General features: G+C 43.6%; 1 protein-coding gene and 1 non-coding gene across 2 annotated transcripts in view; one reads left to right on the forward strand and one right to left on the reverse strand.

The window, feature by feature from the left end:
* Nucleotides 1-21,737, forward strand: part of LOC144698080 (uncharacterized) — a 642,405-nt gene that overhangs the window by 280,169 nt on the left and 340,499 nt on the right. The gene's annotated exons all lie outside the window — the stretch shown is intronic.
* trnat-ugu (transfer RNA threonine (anticodon UGU)) lies at nucleotides 14,498-14,571 on the reverse strand. The gene has a single exon. It is a non-coding gene; the product is annotated as a tRNA-Thr (tRNA).

The raw sequence follows: 21,737 nt of genomic DNA on the forward strand, positions 1-21,737 counted from the left end.
CCGTATTTATAGACACTCCTCACTCAAATACCCCGTCTGTATTTATAGACGTTCCTCACTCAAATCCTCACTCTGTATTTATATGTGTTCCTCACTCAAATCCCCGGTCTGTATTTATAGACTTTCCTCACTCCAATCCCCCGTCTGTATTTATAGGCATTCCTCACTCAAATCCCCGGTCTGTACTTATAGACGCTCCTCACTCAAATCCCTGGTCTGTATTTATAGACGTTCCTCCCTCAAATCCCCAGCCTGTATTTATAGGCATTCCTCACTCAAATCCCCCGTCTGTATTTATAGACACTTCTCACTCAAATCCCCAGTCTGTATTTTTAGGCACTCCTCACTCAAACCGCCAGCCTGTATTTATAGACGTTCCTCACTCAAATCTCCGGTCCGTATTTATAGACACTCCTCACTCAAATACCCCGTCGGTATTTATAGACGTTCCTCACTCAAATCCTCACTCTGTATTTATATGTTTTCCTCAGTCAAATCCCCGGTCTGTATTTATAGAGGTTCCTCACTCAAATCCCCGGTCTGTATTTATAGACTTTCCTCACTCCAATCCCCCGTCTGTATTTATAGGCATTCCTCACTCAAATCTCCGGTCTGTATTTATAGACGCTCCTCACTCAAATTCCTAGTCTGTATTTATAGACACTCCTCACTCAAATCCCCAGTCTGTATTAATAGAAGCTCCTTGCTCAAATCCCCGGTCTGTATTTATAGACGCTCCTCGCTCAAATCTCCAGTCTGTATTTATAGACGTTCCTCACTCAAATCCCCGGTCTGTATTTATAGGCGCTTCTCACTCAAATCCCCATTCTGTATTTATAGACGTTCCTCACTCAAAGCCCCCGTCTGTATTTATAGACACTCCTCACTCAAATCCCCCGTCTGTATTTATAGACGTTCCTCACTCAAATTCCCGGTCTGTATTTATAAGCGTCCCTCACTCAAATCCCCAGTCTGTATTTATAAACGTTCCTCTCTCAAATCCCCCTCTGTATTTATAGGCGTTCCTCACTCAAATCCCCGGTCTGTATTTATAGACGTTCCTCACTCAAATTCCAGGTCTGTATTTATAGACACTCCTCACTCAAAACCCTGGTATGTATTTATAGACGCCCCTCATTCAAATCCGCGGTCTGTATTTATAGGCGCTCCTCACTCAACCCCCCAGCCTGTATTTATAGATGTTCCTCACTCAAATCTCCGGTCTGTATTTATAGACACTCCTCACTCAAATCCCCCGTCTGTATTTATAGACACTTCTCACTCAAATCCTCAGTCTGTATTTATAGGTGCTCCTCTCTCAAATCCCCGGTCTGTATTTATAGACGCTCCTCACTCAAGTCCCCAGTCTGTGTTTATAGACACTCCTCACTCAAATCCCCAGTCTGTATTTATAGACACTCCTCACTCAAGTCCCCAGTCTGTATTTATAGATGCTCCTCACTCAAATCCCCGGTCTGTATTTATAGACACTCCACACTCAAATCCCCAGCCTGTATTTATAGATGCTCCTCACTCAAAACCCCGGTCTGTATTTATAGACGCTCCTCACTCAAATCCCCCGTCTGTATTTATAGCCACTCCTCACTCAAATCCCCAGCCTGTATTTATAGATGCTCCTCACTCAAAACCCCGGTCTGTATTTATTAGGCGTTCCTCACTCAAAACCCCGGTCTGTATTTATAGATGCTCCTCACTCAAATCCCTGGTCTGTGTTTACAGGTGTGACCCACTCAAATCCTCAGCCTGTATTTATAGGCATTCCTCACTCAAATCCCCCGTCTGTATTTCTCGACGCTCCTCATTCAAACCCCCAGCCTGTATTTATAGATGTTCCTCACTCAAATTCCCAGTCTGTATTTATAGACACTCCTCACTCAAATACCCCGTCTATATTTATAGACTTTCCTCACTCAAATCCCCGGTCTGTATTTATAGACGCTCCTCACTCAAATCCTCACTCTGTATTTATATGTGTTCCGCACTCAACGCCCCAGTCTGTATTTATAGGCGTTCCTCACTCAAACCCCCAGTCTGTATTTATAGGCGTTCCTCACTCAAACTCCCAGTCTGTCTTTTTAGACACTCCTCACTCAAATCCCCGGTCGGTAATTATAGACGCTCCTCACTCAAATCCCTGGTCTGTATTTATAGACACTCCTTACTCAAATCCCCGGTCTGTATTTTCCACGTTCCTCACTCAAATCCCTGGTCTGTATTCATAGACGCTCCTTGCTCAAATCCCCAGTCTGTATTTATAGACGTTACTCACTCAAATCCCCGGTCTGTATTTATAGGCGCTTCTCACTCAAATCCCCCGTCCGTATTTATAGACACTCCTCACTCAAATCCCCGGTCTGTATTTATAGGTGTTCCTCACTCAAATCTTCAGTCTGTATTTATTGACACTCCTCACTCAAATCCCCGGTCTGTATTTATAGGCGTCCCTCACTCAAATCTTCAGTCTGTATTTATATGCGTTCCTCACTCAAATCCCCGGTCTGTATTTATAGGCGCTCCTCACTCAAACTCCCAGTCTGTATTTATAGACGTTCCTCACTCAAATCCCCGGTCTGTATTTATAGACATTCCTCACTCAAATTCCCGGCCTGTATCTATGGACATTCCTCACTCAAATCCCCGGTCTGTATTTATAGGCACTCCTCACTCAAATCCCCGGTCTGTATTTATAGACGTTCCTCATTCAAATCCCCGGTCTGTATTTATAGGCACTCCTCACTCAAATCCCCGATCTGTATTTATAGACACTCCTCACTCAAATCCCCAGCCTGTATTTCTAGATGCTCTTCACTCAAAACCCCGGTCTGTATTTATAGACGTTCCTCACTCAAATCCCCGTTCTGTATTTACAGGTGCGACCCACTCAAATCCCCAGCCTGTATTTATAGGCATTCCTCACTCAAATCCCCCGTCTGTATTTATAGACGCTCCTCACTCAAATCCCCACTCTGTATTTATAGGCACTCCTCACTCAAACCCCCAGCCTGTATTTATAGACGTTCCTCACTCAAATCTCTGGTCCGTATTTATAGACACTCCTCACTCAAATACCCCATCTGTATTTATAGACGTTCCTCACTCAAATCCTCACTCTGTATTTATATGTGTTCCTCACTCAAATCCCCGGTCTGTATTTATAGACTTTCCTCACTCCAATCCCCTGTCTGTATTTATAGGCATTCCTCACTCAAATCCCCGGTCTGTATTTATAGACGCTCCTCACTCAAATCCCTGGTCTGTATTTATAGACGTTCCTCACTCAAATCCCCAGCCTGTATTTATAGGCATTCCTCACTCAAATCCCCCGTCTGTATTTATAGACACTTCTCACTCAAATCCCCAGTCTGTATTTTTAGGCACTCCTCACTCAAACCGCCAGCCTGTATTTATAGACGTTCCTCACTCAAATCTCCGGTCCGTATTTATAGACACTCCTCACTCAAATACCCCGTCGGTATTTATAGACGTTTCTCACTCAAATCCTCACTCTGTATTTATATGTTTTCCTCAGTCAAATCCCCGGTCTGTATTTATAGAGGTTCCTCACTCAAATCCCCGGTCTGTATTTATAGACTTTCCTCACTCCAATCCCCCGTCTGTATTTATAGGCATTCCTCACTCAAATCTCCGGTCTGTATTTATAGACGCTCCTCACTCAAATTCCTGGTCTGTATTTATAGACACTCCTCACTCAAATCCCCAGTCTGTATTAATAGAAGCTCCTTGCTCAAATCCCCGGTCTGTATTTATAGACGCTCCTCGCTCAAATCTCCAGTCTGTATTTATAGACGTTCCTCACTCAAATCCCCGGTCTGTATTTATAGGCGCTTCTCACTCAAATCCCCATTCTGTATTTATAGACGTTCCTCACTCAAAGCCCCCGTCTGTATTTATAGACACTCCTCACTCAAATCCCCGGTCTGTATTTATAGACGTTCCTCACTCAAATTCCCGGTCTGTATTTATAAGCGTCCCTCACTCAAATCCTCAGTCTGTATTTATAAACGTTCCTCTCTCAAATCCCCCTCTGTATTTATAGGCGTTCCTCACTCAAATCCCCGGTCTGTATTTATAGACGTTCCTCACTCAAATTCCAGGTCTGTATTTATAGACACTCCTCACTCAAAACCCCGGTCTGTATTTATAGACGCCCCTCATTCAAATCCGCGGTCTGTATTTATAGGCGCTCCTCACTCAAACCCCCAGCCTGTATTTATAGATGTTCCTCACTCAAATCTCCGGTCTGTATTTATAGACACTCCTCACTCAAATCCCCCGTCTGTATTTATAGACACTTCTCACTCAAATCCTCAGTCTGTATTTATAGGTGCTCCTCTCTCAAATCCCCGGTCTGTATTTATAGACGCTCCTCACTCAAGTCCCCAGTCTGTGTTTATAGACACTCCTCACTCAAATCCCCAGTCTGTATTTATAGACACTCCTCACTCAAGTCCCCAGTCTGTATTTATAGATGCTCCTCACTCAAATCCCCGGTCTGTATTTATAGACACTCCACACCCAAATCCCCAGTCTGTATGTATAGACACTCCTCACTCAAATCCCCGGTCTGTATTTACAGACGTTCCTCACTCAAATCCTCGGTCTGTTTTTATAGGTGCTCCTCTTTCAAATCCCCGGTCTGTATTTATTGGCGCTTCTCATCTCCCGAGTATCTCCCACAGGTCCGTTCTGATCTGACTCCCAGCAAGGTAGAGGGATGGAGCCAGTGACTATGGAGTGGAGTTTGTAGCGAGGACTGAAGACAATGGCTTTCGTCTTCTCAATATTTAAATGGAGGAAATTTCTGTTAATCCAGTTCTGGATGTCAGACAAGTCAGGACGGTGTGTGACTTGGAGGGGAACTTGGAGGTGATGGTGTCACCTGTTACCCTGGTCCTTCTAGGGATGGAGATTTAGAGTTTATCCCTCCTTTTTATCCAATGCTTCTCCAACCTCTCTCTCTATTTGCTCCGATGGAGCCAAGAGTCTTGTGTAGGCCCAGACCGGGTGGCAGGTTCCCTTCCCTGAAGAACATTAGTGAACCAGTTGGGTTTTTATGACAATCCTGCAGTTTTCATGGTCACTTTTTCCTAGTGCCGGCCCCACAAATTCCCAGATTCATTCAGCTCAATTTCACAACCTACCTTTGTGTTTTTGTTTGTTTTCTCTCACTCCCTTTTTCTGTTTTAAATAAATTTCACGAGGTATTAGAAGGGGAGGATTTTAATTTGGGAAAGTGAAATAAAACATCACATCAGGGTCTGACAGACTCACCAAATTTGTGGTAACCTGAATATCATTGGATTTTGAACATGGAAGGAAAAAGCACCGTTCACAGTGGGGAGAAACCGTACACGTGTTCTCTGTGTGGACGAGGCTTCAGCCAATCATCTGGCCTGTCAGAACATAAATGCAGAACATAAATGGGGAGAAGCTGTGGAAACATGCAGATTGTAGGAAGTAATTCACTTATACAGTTCAGCTGGAAACTCATCGGGACAGTCACACCAGGAAGAGGCTGTTCACCTGCCCAGAGTGTGGGAAGGGATTGATTAATTCATCCAACCTGCTGAGGCACCAGAGAGTTCACACGAGTGAGAGACCGTTCACTTGCTCCATCTGTGGTAAAGGATTCACTCAGTAATCCAGCCTGGTGATACACCAGTGGGTTCACACTGGGGAAAAGCCATTCTCCTGCTCCGAGTGTGAGAGAGGATTCACTGATTGATCCAACCTGCTGGCACACCAGCGTGTTCACACTGACGAGAGACCATTCAAGTGCTCTCACTGTGGGATTGGTTTCAGGCGTTTATCTGAACTCACCATACACCAGCATACTCACACTGGGGAGAGGCCATTCACCTGTAGGTGGGAAAGGTTTCACTCAGTTATCCACCCTGCTGAGGCACAAGCGAATTAACACTGGGGAGAGACTATTCACCTGTACGGAGTGTGGGAAGGGATTCACTCAGTTATCCAGCCTGCTGAGACTTGAACAAACTCACACTGAGGGGAGGTCATTCAGCTGCTATGAGTGTGGGAAAAGATTCTCCCATTCAAACAACCTTGTGAGACACCAGCGAGTTCACATTGGGGAGAAGTTGTTCAGCTGCTCCGAGTGCGGGAAGAGATTTACTCAATCATCCCACCTAAAGACACATCAATAAATTCACACTGATGAGAGACCTTTTAAATGTACAGACTGCAAGAAGTGCTTTAAAAGTTCTGGGGAACTGGTGTCCCATCAACTGGTTCACACTGATGAGTGACCACTTAGGTGCTTTCACTGTGGGACTGGGTTTAGGTGATCCTTTCAACTCGCTGTACACCAGTGAGTTCACACTGGGGAGTGGCCGTTCAGATGCTCCAAGTGTGGGAAGGGATTCACTGAGTCATCCTACCTGCTGACGCACCAGCGAGTTCACACTGGGGAGGGACTGTTCACCTGCTCTGAGTGAATCCCTTCCAACACTCGGTCAGCTAACCGGGTGAAACACCAGTGATTTCATGAGTAACTCTTTTCGAGTCAAAAACTGCAGTGATTGGATTTTGCTGTTAATCACATCCAGGACATGTTCATTGGGGTCTGTTTCTGTCAGAATGAACCAATAACTTCTACCACATTATAGATTTGGTATGGGGCTGAAGGAGGCCATTTGGCCCATCGTGTCTGCACTGGCTCTCTGAATGAGCAACTCAACCAGTCCTATTCTTCTGCCTTTTCCCCATAAACCTGTATATTCTTCCTTTTTCAGATAACAGCCTAATTCCTGCCTGAATGCTTCAATAGGACCTGCCTCCACCACACTCCCACACAAAGCATTCCAGACCCTAACCAGATACTGCATGAAAGGATTTTTCTCATATCATTGTTGATTATTTTACTGATCACTTTAAAACTATGCCCCCCTGTTCTCAATCCTTTGATGAGTGGGAACAGCTTTTCCTTATCTACTCTGTGCAGCCCCCACTTGATTTTGAATAACTCTGCCAAATATCCTCTCAGCCTCCTTTTCTCTAATGAAAACTGTCCTAATTTTTCCAATTTATCTTCTGATGTGCTGTCCTTCCTCCCTGGAATCAAGCTTGTGAATCTTTTCTGCACCCTCTCCAATGCCTTCACATCCTTCCTGAAGTGTGGTGCCCAGAAATGGATGCAATAAACCACCTGAGGCCAAGCGAGTGACTTATACATGACCTCCTTCTCTTCTACTCTATGCCCCTATTAATAAAACCCAGGATACTGTATATTTTATTAATCACTCTCTCAACCACTCTCCTGCCACATTGAATGGCTTATGGACATATACACCCAGGTCCCTTTCTCCTTCAACCACTTTTGTATCTTCTGCAAACTTTGAAATTTTTCCCTTTACATCAAGATTTAGGTCATTAATATATATCAGGAAAAGCCCAAGTCCCAACACTGACCCCTTGGGAACGCCATTACAAACCTTCCACCAGCCTAAAAAACATCCATTAACTACTTTCTGTTTCCTTCCACTGAGCCAATTCCGTATCCATGTGGCTACTGTCCCATTTATTCCACGAGCTATAACTTTGCTTAAAAGTCTGTTGTGCAGCCCTGTACCAAATGCATTTTGAAAGTCCATGTACACCACATCAAGAGCATTGCCCTCATCAACCCTCTCTGTTACCTCTTCAAAAAACTCCAGGAAGTTAAACATGATTTTCTCTTAAGAAGTCCATGTTGTTTTTCCTTTATTAACCTGCATTTGTCCATGTGACTGCTAACTTCGTCCAAATTATAGTTTCTAGAAGTTTCTCACCACTGAAGTTAAAGTAATTGGCCTGCAGTTGCTGGGCTTATCCTTACACCTATTCTGGAACAAGGTTGTAACTTTTGCAATTTTCGAGCCCTTTGGCACCTGAGTCTAAGGCACAATTAAATATTATGGCCACCGCCTCTGTAAATTTCACTCTTGCTTCTCCCAGGATCCTTGGGTGCATCTCTTTTGGCTCAGGTGATTTCACAACTTTAAAGTAAAAGCAAAATACTGCAGATGCTGGAATTCTGAAACAAAAGCAGAAAATGCTGGAAAAACTCAGTAGGTCTAACAGCATCTGCGGAGGGAGAACAAAACAGTAAGTCATACGGACTTGAAACATTAATTGTTTATTTTTTCATTCCACAGATGCTGTTAGACCGGCTGAGTTTTTCCAGAATGTTCTGTTTTTGTGTCACAAATTTAAGTATTGATAACCTATCTAATATCTCATCGAATTCAATTTTAAACCTTTCTGAATCTGAATCACCTCCTCTTTCACCATGTTCTTGGTAGCATTTTCTTCCATTGTAAAGGCAGTTGCAAAGTATTCATTTCGACTCTCGGCTATGCCCTTTGCCCCCATGTGTAAATCCTCCTTTTCGTCCCTTATCATCTCTAGTCCAAATGGCAGGAGTTGGAACTTGATCTTTCTTATTTTCTATCCCGATGCGAATTGAACCTTCCCCTTGCTTTCCCAGTTTCAGGCAAAGATTAACTGAGACGCGGTCTCTAATGGCGGCCTGACTACCCACAATCCCGTGCGCCTCAGAAACCGCTCTATCTGCCGCGGGTTGTCCGGGTGGATGGCGCATGCTCGGAGTCTCCTGCTCTCTTTGCTTGAGGTTGGTGCCGGAGAGAAGCCGGAAGCAGCGGATTGTGAGAGTGGAGAATGTTCATTGGTTCCCATCAACATGTTTACACTGACGAGAGACCATTCAACTGCTCCAACTGTGGAAAGCGATTCACTCAGTTATCCCATCTGCAGACACACTAGTGAGTTCAAACTGATGAGGCCTTTTAAATGCCCGGACTGCGGGAAGGGCTAGAAATGTTCCAGGCAACTGATGCCTTATTAACATGTTCAGACTGACGAAAGACCGTTGAGGTGCTCTCATAATGGGCCTGGGGTCAGGCAATCCTCTGACCTCACTGTACACCAGTGAATTTACACTGGGGAGAGGCTGTTCTCACGCTCCGAGTGTGGCAAGTCATTTGGTTGTTCATCCACACTGCAGAGATACCAACCAGTTGACAAGTATAAAGATAAAATACTGCAGATGCTGGAAATCTGAAATAAAACAAAGTGTAGAAAGACTCAGCAGGTCTGGCAGCATCTGTGAACAGAAAAACAAAGTTTACGTTTTGAGTCCACATCGACTCTTCTTCAGAAGAGTCAGATGGACTCGAAATATTAACTCAAGTTGACAAGTAACTACAGGAATTGGATTTAGCTGTTAATCACATTTGGGACTGAACCATGTTCTATGGGGTCTGTTTCTGCTGATGTTAATAAACTCCAACCCAGTTATCGGGGTTAAAATTCTGGATAAAAGTCAAATAAACTAGCTTTGTGGCAAACACACAGTGTGTCGAGTCTTTTTCATTTCTCTACAGAAGTTAGTTCCTTTTGAAGTGCTCTCTCTCTACCCTGCCTGTTCTGTTCTCACCTCCAACAGCAAGTGTGAGGAGCTCATGGAGCTTCTTTGCCACTAAGATTGAGTCAATCCGATCAGTTGCCTCTGCTGCTTCCCTCCCTCCCACTAGTTCACCGGGTCAACTGTCTCCAAAGATCCCCCATGTCCGAGCTCTGAACTCAGATCTTTCTCCAGTTTCCTATTTCCCTTCATAATCTTTCAGTGTTCATCTTGTCCATGAGACTCGCCTTCTGCTCCAGTGACCCTATTCCCACTGAACTGCTGACCATTCAACTTCTCCATGTTGGTTGATATTGTTCATGTTTTTTTCCCTCTATTCTGGTACTGTCCCTCTCACCTTTAAATCCACCATCATCATCCATCCTAAAAAAAGGATCTATCCTTGAGACCTCCTATTTCTCATCTACATGCTGCCACTAGGTGACATCATCCAAAAGCACCGTGTTAGTTTTCACATGGACACTAACAACACCCAGCTCAACCTCACCACCTTCCCTCTCCATTCCTCCACTGTCACTAAATTATCAAACTGCTTATCCAACATTCCGTACAGGATGAGCAGAAATTTGCTCCTTTTAAGAATTGGAAAGATCAAAGCCAATGTCTTCAGTCACCACTACAAATTCTGTTCCCTAACTCTCGAGTCCATCCCTATGAGGTAGCATTGGGATATGTTGTCCTATGTTTGTCAAGCCAGGAATCTTTGTTCCTAAGCGAGAGAGAGACGGGGAGGGAGAGCCATTCCTACAATATTCAATACACTTCTGAAGATTTTATAAGGTTATTAGACAATGATTTCTTACAGATCTCCCCACCTTGAGAAGGGAATATCCTTATTAATTTCTCACAACTGATTTCTGACTAACCTCACTATTTCTAAGCTACGAGCTTGTTTTCCTAATTTCTTTATGACAAACCCTGGATAACATACTAAAGCTACTAGAATGTTCATAATCAGCAACACAGCCCCTTGAGCTGCCACCAAGAGGAAATGTGAAAACTTTATCCACTAAATGTGATAACTATCGACTGAGATTCATCCTCCCCACCTGCAGATCATCTCACACAATTTTAAATTATTGACATGTGGTAAATACATCTGGTTCAAACAGAAGTTCATGCACGGACTTTAAAGATTCTCTAGCTCTCTGTTCACCTGCATCCACCTTGTGGATATTTTCTGAATCTAGATTCTGTTTCCCTCTTCACTTTAGTTTTACTCCCTCTGATAGGTACTGGTGTGTTTAATTCTATCCTGATTGATTGAAAGCCAGTTTCTTTATGGAGTGTGTGTCAATATCTTGATGATTTAAAATGTTGTCTCATTCAATTTTCCACAAGAGTCACTTCATGTTGTTCTGTTTTCAAGTAGCTGAGTATGTCTGGGATCTGTTCTTCAGTGCAGGGTCACCATGCATTTCCACATGGCGACCTGGGAGGGATGGATCCGGCGGCTGGGTTATATAGAGAATGTGGGGATGACAGATTCAGCAGCGGAATTCAAAAGGGGAATTGAACCAAATACTGCAACATGTCCAGGGAAAAGGTAGGGGAGAGGGGCCAGGTGAGTTAATTCCAGAAGAGTAAGAGGCCTCCCTTTTCAGACGCAGATGAAGAGTTTTTTTTTGTTTTTTCAGAGGGTCGTTAGTCTGAGGAATTTTCTCCAGAAAGCAGTGGAGGCTGGGTCATTGAATTTATTCAAGGCTGATTTAGACAGATTTTTGGTAGAGAAGAGAGTCAAGGGTTATGGGGGGCGGTGAGGGTGGGGGTGGGTACGGACAGACAGACAGGAAAGTGGAATTGAGACCACAACCAGATCAGCCTTGATCTAATTGAATGGTGGAGCAGGGTCAAAGGGCTGAATGGCCGATGTTCCTCTGACCCGGCTGAATGGTCTCTATATGTGGTTTTTGGGTCTGATTTTATGGTACAGTGAGGGGCTGGAAAGACAAAATGGTCTATTCCTTTTGCTATTTGTTACGTTCTAATTCAGTACCATTACCAATCAAGGCAATGGTTACTATCATATTGCCAGCAGTAGCGTATGCGAGTGGTCTCAGGTGCTGGATTTAAGCACCAGTTCCCATTAAGTCATGGATTTTAATCCCACCATTGCCAAAGTTTCAGTTGGTTTGTCTTTCAGACCTTTCATCAAATCCCTTAGAATAGGCTCGGGGTATTTGACATATGACGTGGTTCGTCTTGGTAGGTAGAACAAGGGAGGCTGTAGGAATTGCAGGGTGACTGGGAATAGGTGGGGCTGAATGTTCTCATTCTCAGCTGTAACCATTCCAGGATTTTACATGAACAACAATGACGCTGGTATAAGGCCTGCAGCCGTGTCTGAGTGGTTAAAGGGATGGATTTAAAATCCATTGGGGCCTCCCCACGTGGGTTAGAGTCCTGCTGACTGGACTTCTCGCTGTTCCTTCGTTTTGCTGCCTCCAGAATGACCTATTGGTTAAATGGAATCAGCACCTTCCAAACGCTCCCGTATGGTTTTCCTGCTTCACTTCCGTGTTGCTTCATTTCTGTTGACCCATAAGCATTCACGGAATTTGCAGTCAGAAATGATACAAAACTGAACTAATTTGTGCCATACTTGCGTTCTGAGAGTTTTTTTCTCTCCTTAGAGATAAAACCTTGCCCACTATCACTCACGCTGCATGTGTCTGTGTGTCTCAATGTGGTTCAGTTCACCAAGGAGTGAACACATTTTTTACCATCGCAAACCTTATTCACTTTCGTATTATATCTTCATGGTAAATGGTACAGAGAATAACAACAGGTTGAAAAGTTGCAAGAGGAGATTGACCCTTTGTGTTTATTTGAGTGGAGACTGCTTATTGACTCAGTGCCTGTATGTTACACAGCGGAGGATGATTGAAATTCTGAGCAACATTTTAATAGACAATGGATTCATTCGTTGTGATGGTGTGTTCCAGTTCTATATATGCAATTTGACAGTCAATTTCTATTCGTTGCTTTGAACCCAATCTTTGTAATAGGTTGGATGTTATGCACCTGTTTCTTTCAGTTTCTCGCGTTATTTGAAATGAATATTCATAAATCTATTTAGTCATAGAGTCATAAAGGTCTACAGCACAGAAAGAGGACATTCAGCCCATCGAATCTGCACCGTCAAACAAGTACCTAACTGTTCTAATCCCATTTTCCAGCACTAGGCCCATAGCCTTCTATGCCATGGCATTGCAAGTGCACATTCAAATACTTTTTGAATGTTATGAGGGTTTCTGCCTCTACCACCCTTTCAGGCAGTGAGTTCCAGATTTCCACTAACCTCTGGGTGAAATAATTCTTACTTACATCCCCTCTAAACCTCCTTCCCCTTTTCTTAAATCTAGGCCCCCTTGTTATTGATCCCTCCACCTAGGGGAAATGTTCCTTCCTGTCTACTCTATCTATGCCCCTCATAATTTTATACACCTCAATCATGTCCCCGCTCAATCTCCTCTGCTCCAAGGAAAATAACCCCTGCCTATCTAATCTCTCCTCATAATTAAAACTCTCCAGCCCAGGCAACATCTTGGTAAATCTCCTCTGCACTCTCTCCAGTGCAATCACACCCTTCCTATGATGCGGATTCCAGAACTGCACGCAATATTTGGAGACACACAATAGTTGTGTGAGAATTTACCGAATAACAGCAGCGCTGGCAAAGTTTGGACAACATTTCCTTGTAGCCAAAGGACACAAAGCAGAATTATGTCGGTAATATGAGTAGAAGCAGGAAGAGAGGGAGTCTACTTGACCCTAGGATTTCTTAAACCATTAAACCTTCAGTTGGAAACTAACTCTCTAGTGGTTCAGCCTTGGTGCTTTCACCGCCTGGGTTCAATTCTGTCTTGATGTTGTGCAAAATGTCATAACTAGCAGCCAATTTATGGTTTGAAAAAGTGTCAAATTAGACTCGAAACCTTCACTCTGTTTCTCCCTTCATATTTGTTGTCAGACCCGCTGAGAACTTCCAATAATACATTCTGTTTTTATTATAGCATGAATTACTGTCTTTATTATAGATATGATCACAAGAAATAGGAGCAGGAGTAGATCACACGGCCCATTGAGCTTGTCCCATCATTAAATTCGATCATGGCTGATCTTGGGCTTCAACTCCATTATCCTGCCCGTTCCCCATATCCCTTAGTCCCCCGAGAGACCAAACATCTATCCATCCCGGCCTTAAATGTATTCAATGATGGAACATCCACAACCCTCTGGGTAGAGAATTCAAAGATTCACAACCCTTTGGATGAAGTAATTTCTCCTCATCTCAGCCCGAAATTATCGACCCTTTACCCTGAGACTGTGCCCCAGTGTTTTAGACTCCCTGACCAGCGGAAACAATCCCTGTGTCTACCCTATCAAGCCCTCTCAGAATTTTACAGGTTTCAATCAGATTAGTTTTCATTCTTCTAAACTCCAGAGAATAAAATCCTTTCATTTTAGGACAACCAGCACATTCCAGAGATCAATTTAGTGAACCTTCCCTGCACCGTCCCCAATGCAAGTCTATTTTTTTATAAATGTGGAGATGAAAACAGCACATGGGATTCCAGATGCCGTCTCACCAAAACCCTGTAACAAGCCTTCTTTATTCTTGCTCTCCAATCCCCTTGCAATAAAGGCCAACATGCTGATCCTGCATGCTAACTTTCTACTTTGCTTGTACAAGCACAGCCAAGTTTCTTTGAACATCAGCACTTACAGATTTCTCACATTTTAAAAGCATTCTGTTGTTCTCATTTTTATAACCAAGTGAACATAATCGCACCTGCCTACTTTAAATTGCATCTGCCATCTTGTTGCCCACTGACATGACCTTCCGATACAGGTTTTGTTGAAGAGCCATACAGACTCGAAACATTAACTATATTCCTCTCCGCAGATGCTGTCGGACCTGCTGAGTTTTTCCAGGTATTTTTTGATTTTGGATTTACAGTGCTCTGCTCAGAAGTTACCTTGTTGCCAAATTTCATAAAAGTTAACTCCAGGCCCCAGTGAGAATTGAACTCACGACCCCTGGTTTACAAGACCAGTGCTCTAAACCACTGAGCTATGGAGCCAATTATACTATACCACTCACAGTAAGTCTCCTAGTTGAACGAGGAACAGGACAACATTCTGCATGAATGATATTTGATAGACCTGGAAATGCCTGAAAGGGAGAACAGGAAGTTAAAGATGCGACATGAAAGCGGCAGAATTTGAAGTGTTCAGTTGCTTTCAGTGATGAATGTCTGCCGCGGTAATGTGAGAGATTTTACTGCCGACTGTTTACACTGACACAAATATCACTCCTAACCAACCAATCACAACTGCTCTTTGAAAGCAGCGCGCCAGGCCGAATGGCCTCTTTCTTCGCTGTAACTGTCTATAATTTTATGTTTCCCAGCATAATTTCCCAGTCATTCCGACATTTTATTACACGCTTGGGGGAATGTACTTTCTTATATTCTCGCTTTTGAAGTCAAGACACTGAGCAAACTCAAAGCTTTTCTTAAATTCCTGAGCAGGATTTGGAACCAGACCAGTTGAACGACACGATATTGGTGCCAATCCTTCACTGCAGCTACCCCTTAAAAACACCTCTGGTGAAAGTGTCTGAAAAATGGCAAATGTGGCCCAGATAAAGCACGTTGCAAGAGTTCTAGACAGCTTTCCTCGTGATTTAGAGGTAAGGATTCGGCCATTTCACCGCCGTGGCCCGGACTCGATTCCCGGCCAGGCAATGAAGGTTTATTGATCTGGTACAAACTGTTAAAACAGGCCTGATTTACTTATTGATTGAAAACGGAAACGCACAAGAGCTCCGCCCGAATCAGTGGAGTGAGAGTTGAAGTTTTACATCAGAGCTGCAAATGTCACACGTGGAACAGCTTCGAGAAGAAATACAGTTCCTAATGTCCGAGGGGTATCATTTTGGACTGTTTGTATTTACAAATTCATTCTCTCGATGTGTCCATTGCCTTAACCACTCGACCACACGGACTCGGTGTCTGTTTAAATGTTGCTCAGTGAAAATTTCAATCGCCCTCCGCTTTGTAACATACGGACACTTAGTAACTGAACAGTCTCCACTCAGAAATACAGAAAGAAAATTCCTCCTGAACCTTTTAAACCGGTTTTTATTTTCTCTGTACGATTTTAATATGAAGCCACACAAGTAAGGTGAATAAAGTGGGGATTGCTAAAAACGAGGAACTGAACCACATTGACACACACAGCGGGACACTCACAGACAAACAGACATCGACAGTGACAGAGGGCTAAGGAGAGACAAACATCCAGAAAGATAGGATGTCACCAAACTCGCTCAGTTTTACTCCATTTCCGTCTGCAGATTTCGCAAATCCTTGCAGATGAATGGAAATAAGAAAGCGCGGAAGTTTTTGTTTGATTCTATTTACCCGATAACTAATTCTGTTGGTCAACATCGGGAATAATGAGAACCGCAGTCAGCAAACCAACATTGAGGAAACCCCGATGGATGTCAGAACCATCGCCCTCAACACTCGTCCGCTACTAACAGCACTTCCTTCGGGAAAACATGTCCATATCATATCAGAGCATTCAGGAGATGGCGTATTGGCATTGTCACTGGGCTAGAAACCCAGAGATAAAAGCAAAATACTGTGGATGCGGGAAATCTGAGTTAAAAAAGAAAATTCTTGAAAAATTCAGCATGTCTGGCAATATTTCTGGAGAGAGAAAAAGAATTAATGTTTCAATTCCGTGTGACTCTTCTTTGGAGTTCTTTGAAAGCAGCACACAGGGCCGAATGGCCTCTTCCTTTGCTGTAACTTTCTATAATTTGATATTTCCCAACACCACTTCTTTCACACTCATTCTGCCATTTTATAATCCACTTTTGCGAGTGGGTTCAAAGCTCAACTACGTGCACAAGACTGGAAGGAGCCTGCGACTCTGGATAATCGGCACTCTGCACATTCCTGTCATCAGTGTCTGGGAGAATCAGGAAGATGAGATCCCAGATTATCTTTACCATGTCATCTGCAAACCCCTTCTTTCTAAAATCCTTGGGTCCCACAATCTCTGTCCCTGCTTTCCAAGGAAAGCTTGGGTTCATGAACTGACTGTGTCTGCATCAAACAGCTAATTGACCTGGGAGCTGGACGGGCAGAGGGAGCTGGAGGCGAGGCAGGGGCAGAAGCAGAAACAGATGCGACATGAAAGTGTTGAGAAGTGTGTCAGTTACTTTCAGTGATGAATGTCTGCCATGTGTTCCCTTGTCAGTTTCACAACAGCCGCAGTGATCAGGTTGGTGGGTTTAAGGAATTGACAGTTACACATGAGCAGCTTGTGGGGATATTTCACCTCACTGTCAATTTCATGTCCCAGCTCACAGAAACTGTTGTTGTAATTGACTGAAGAATTCATTGCATTTAAAATGGAAACATGGATAAAAGCAGCGTCAATAAATGAAACGGAAACGAAAATTTTCTAGTTTCCCTGGTGGTCTAGTGGTCAGGATTCGGCGCTTTCACTGCTGCGGCCCTGGTTCGATTCCCGGTCAGGGAATGCAGTTTTATTGATCTTGTGGAATTGTCAAAATGAGTATTAATTACTTATTGATTGAAAACATTTAGCAGCTCCACCAGAATCAGTTTAAGTTTAGGCTCAGAGCTGGAAATATCACACTTAGAACAGGCCGGGAACAAAGATAGAAGCGGAGTGAAAGAAGGACAAGAGAAGGGCTGTTTGCAAAGCACTGGCCAGAGGGATGGTGGTGCCAGGCAAAATATGGGTAGGAGAAGGGAAAATTCTGGTGCCTACTGTTTGCATTGACAAAAATATCACTCCTGATGGATCAACCAATCACAAGACTAATTGAACGACACATTATTGGTGCCAATCCTTCAGTGGAGCTCACCGCGACCAAAGAGCACTGTTACCATCAGCCTGTTATGTAACTTCTTGCAGTATATCTGCTGAACAATATAAGCTTATCACAACTCTGCTTTCTTCACAATGAAATCCAGTGCGAAAATACGAGAAATTTCAAAGCTGAACAACGTAGACAAGATTGGAAGGAGAGTGTGACTGTGGCTAATCGGCACTGTGCACATTCCTGTAATCAGTACCTGGGAGAATCAGGAATCTCCTGGTGTCTCTTTAGCCTGTTATCTGTAAACCGATCAAGTTGTGTATTACGTTCGCACTAACTGACTGTGTGTGGTCAAACAGCTCCTGGAAGGGCGGAGAGAGCTGGAGGTGAGACAGAAAGAGATGTGACATGGAAGTGCTTTGAATGAGTGGTGAAAATCCGTCTTGTGCCAGTTTCAAAGGAACAGAGGTTGGTGGTTATTTGTTTGAAAGAAGCTGCACTCATCGTGCGGCGAGCTCACGACCCTGAGATTTAGAGCCTTTGATCTACCAGTTGAACTAGCCGGACACACATAACATATGTATCTCATATCCCAACATACATGGAGACAACTGTTGCTTTCCACCTGGAGCCTCAGCTTGTTCTGAATTTCAAAGTGTAGAATGTAATCGAACTACACAAGCCCCAAGGTTGCAATACATTCCTCTCATTCATCAATAACATCATTCATATCTTCCACTTCTTAGCTGCACCTCCTTCCAAACATTGCAAACTCCTCTTGCATCTTTCATCCTGATATTTTTCTCTGTAACATTTTCATCTGAAGCTGCACAACTAATGTGAATACAGTTTGTGATGGTAAAAATGTGTTCACCTCCTCGGGAACTGAACCACATTGACACACACAGAGGAACACGCACAGGGATAAATACCGAGACTGACAGAGGGCAAGGGTTTGTCTCTAAGGAGAGACAAACTGCCAGAAAGCAAGCATGACACCAAGTTTTGCTCCATTTCCACTGCAGGTTTCGTGAATGAACAGAAGTAGGAAAACGTCCACTTGTTTTGATGGATTTTATTCAATATAACCGATAATTAACTTTGTAGTCACAGAATAAAACCAGGAATAATGAGAAGCAGGAAACGCCAATGGATTTGGACTCCATCGCCTAACCACCCGGCTACATTGACTGCCCCTCTGCAGAGGGTAATTTTGTTGGTATAAAGTTTAGGCGGCCATAGCAGAGAAGGAGGACATTCGGCCCATCGTGTCCGTGCAATCTCACGGAAGAGGAATTCAGCAATCCCACCTTTTCTCCGCAGCCATTTATATTTTTATTGTCTCTCCTCAGTGTTACTGTTAAAGTGAAACACGGCACACACCTGCTTTAACTGTGAGCTGGCACCTTTTCGACCAATAGGGCAATTTTAACAGCACTGCGATTTGAAACCACGCCTCAATAAAAATGAGACCTTAAACCATTAACAACCACGACAGCTGCGCTACCAAGCTCACGATGCTATTCCACATCGCCTTGACTGGGTCTGGACTCCATCACCTGAACCACTCGGCCACGATGACTGGTCCTATGGAGGGTTTAGTGTTGCTGGTATAAAATTATAGATGGTTACAACAAGGGAGGAGGAAATTCGGCCCAGTCTGTCCATGCCAGCATATGGAAGAGGAATTTAGCTAATTCGACAACCCCACATTTTCCCCACAGCCATTTATATTTTTATTGTGTCTCCTCGTTCTTCCTGTTAAAGTGAAACACCGCACACAACTGCTCTAACTGCGAGCTGGCACCTTTTCGACCAACAGCACAATTTTAGCAGAAGTGGGACCAGAAACCACGCCTCAATAAAGAGTGAAACCTTAAACCAGCACCTACAACATCTCAGCTGAATTACCGAGCTCAGGATGCTATTGCCCATTGTTACTGAAACAGAACAGAATCAAAGCAGTAACAATACGTCATAAGGCCCCATAAGCCTCCTCCGTCACTTAATAAGATCATGGCGGATCCCCAACCTCAACACCAATTTCTCACCCGATCCCGATCGCCCTTCATTCCCTTAGAGTCCAAAAATCAGGAGAATTTTTGGATGCTTTTTCTTCCATTGATCCGAGAGTTCTGTGGACACCTGGTTGAAATCAACAATAATAAGAAGCACTGTTGGTAAGATTTGAACTTTCCTCGGGAAACCCCAGTGGATTTTAAAAGCATCGTTTTCACCACTCAATGAAGAGTGACACCTTCAACCACCTAGAGCGAATCTACCGAACTCAAGCTATTAGTGCCCATCACCTTGGCTGGTATTGCTACTCAAATAGAACAGGAGCAAAGAATCAGGAATACTTCATAAGGCCCCATAAGCCTCCTCCGTCACTTAACAAGATCATGGCGGATCCCCAACCTCAACACCAATTTCTCACCCAATCCCGATCGCCCTTCATTCCCTTAGAGTCCAAAAATCAGGAGAATTTTTAGATATTTTTTCTTCCATTGATCCGGGAGTTCTGTGGACACCTGGTTGAAATCAGCAATAATAAGAAGAACATTCGGTAAGGTTTGAATTTACCTGCGGAGACTCCAAAGGAAATTAGAACCATCCATTTAACCACTCGGCAATGGTGATTGACCAAAAAGCCAATGCTTTTCATTCATTCATCAATTACATCATTCACAGTTTCCGCTTCTCAGCTGCACCTCCTTCCAAACATTGTGATCCATTTTCCTCAGGATTTGTTTCTGGATTTAATGTTTAGCTGCTTTGTGACCTCATTTTGAAATCAGGATCGCTTCAATATCCAACACAATTTGAATTACAAACCTGACGGACAAACAATGGAAAAACGTCACTCAGTAACACAAATCCCATGGTGCACATTTTCAGATTCACAACAGTTAACTTATCAATAAAATGAAGGAATTTTACAATGAAAACATTTAGAAAGTTTGTGTGGCTTTTATTTGTGACTCACTAACTCGGGTATTCTGTAAATGCTGCTCGGAGGTTTAGTGACCGGGATATAATCTACCTATGTTTTCCTGAGCCTGTGCTTGGCGTTTTGGGAAGTTTGGCCCGGGTTGGAGTATCTTGCGTTCCAGGGATGGGCAGTAACCCGCTGATGGAAGCTGCAGTCGCCGCTTTCTGCTGGCAGCGGGTGATTGGAGAGTGCAGGGCCGGAATATTGCTGCTTTTCTGCTTTTCCCTGTCTTACTCATTGTGGAGCTGAGGAAGAGAGAATCATTGATGGTTTTGTTTCAATCCAATGTAATAAATTTCATAAAATTCCAATGTGCTAGATATCGGTACATGGTATGTCTAATTGTTTTCTCATTATATTTGAAATTAATATTCGAAAAAAGGCACTTACCTGGGAGCTCACTTAATAACAGTGGAACTGGCAACATTTTGGGGGTCTTTCGTTTCAGCGCAAGTAGCCAATGACAGCCCGGAACTGTGTGATAATGCCAATGGTCAGAAAACAGTAAAAGCTTCGCCTCTGAGTGGTCTCGAACCACCAACCTTTCGGTTAACATTCGAACGCGCTGACCAATTGCGCCACAGAGACTGATGAAGACGTTACCCAGGGTATCAGTGAGTTAAATCTTCAGATTGCTGCTACTGGAATGACAATTGTCTCTATCATTTTTACTCTTCCAAAATAAAGAGTGGGGCATTCATTGTGGATACATGTAAACAGTCTGATCCAACCCACTGCAGATACATCCATGTCACCAGGAACCAGCTCCCCTACAACTGGTGCCATCTCCCTTCGATCCTATGCATGTCTTAACTGTTACCAAATATTCTCATTGTCCCGAAGCCGAAATTAGGTTTGAATTCCTGATGTACAGTAACGAGAACGCTGTCAATGTCTCAGATCAGTTCATTTCACTGATAACATCAGAGTCAACATTCCAGCGTCTTAAAGAAGGGAAAGGTGCCTTGACTGTCTCTGGCCAGTCAGACAGTTCACCCTTCATTCTCCTCTAATTCCGGTTCCCAAAGAGTTTCTAAAGATTCACAAAGCTGGAGACTGGGTTTTCTGTTTTGGTTCCTTCTCCATTTTCCCACCTGCCAACTAACAATATTTTGCAAAATCTCATCTCAATTGCCTTGCATCGTGTCCAGGAATGAGGAAATTCAGTTTTGTGGAGAGATTATAGAGACCGGGATTGTTCTCTTCAGAGCAAAGAAGTTTAAGTGGAGATTTCATGGAGCTGTTCGAAATAATGTGGGTGGGGGCAGCGGGGACGGGCGGCTGGATGTTGCAGAGAGGGAGATACTGTTTCCACTGACGGGGTCAGTAACCAGAGGATTGGGATTTAAAGATAGTTAAGGAAAGACAGACTTGCATTTATACAGCGCTTT

The sequence above is a fragment of the Cetorhinus maximus genome, chromosome 23 (assembly GCF_964194155.1).
Source record: "Cetorhinus maximus chromosome 23, sCetMax3.hap1.1, whole genome shotgun sequence".
Taxonomy (NCBI): domain Eukaryota; kingdom Metazoa; phylum Chordata; class Chondrichthyes; order Lamniformes; family Cetorhinidae; genus Cetorhinus; species Cetorhinus maximus.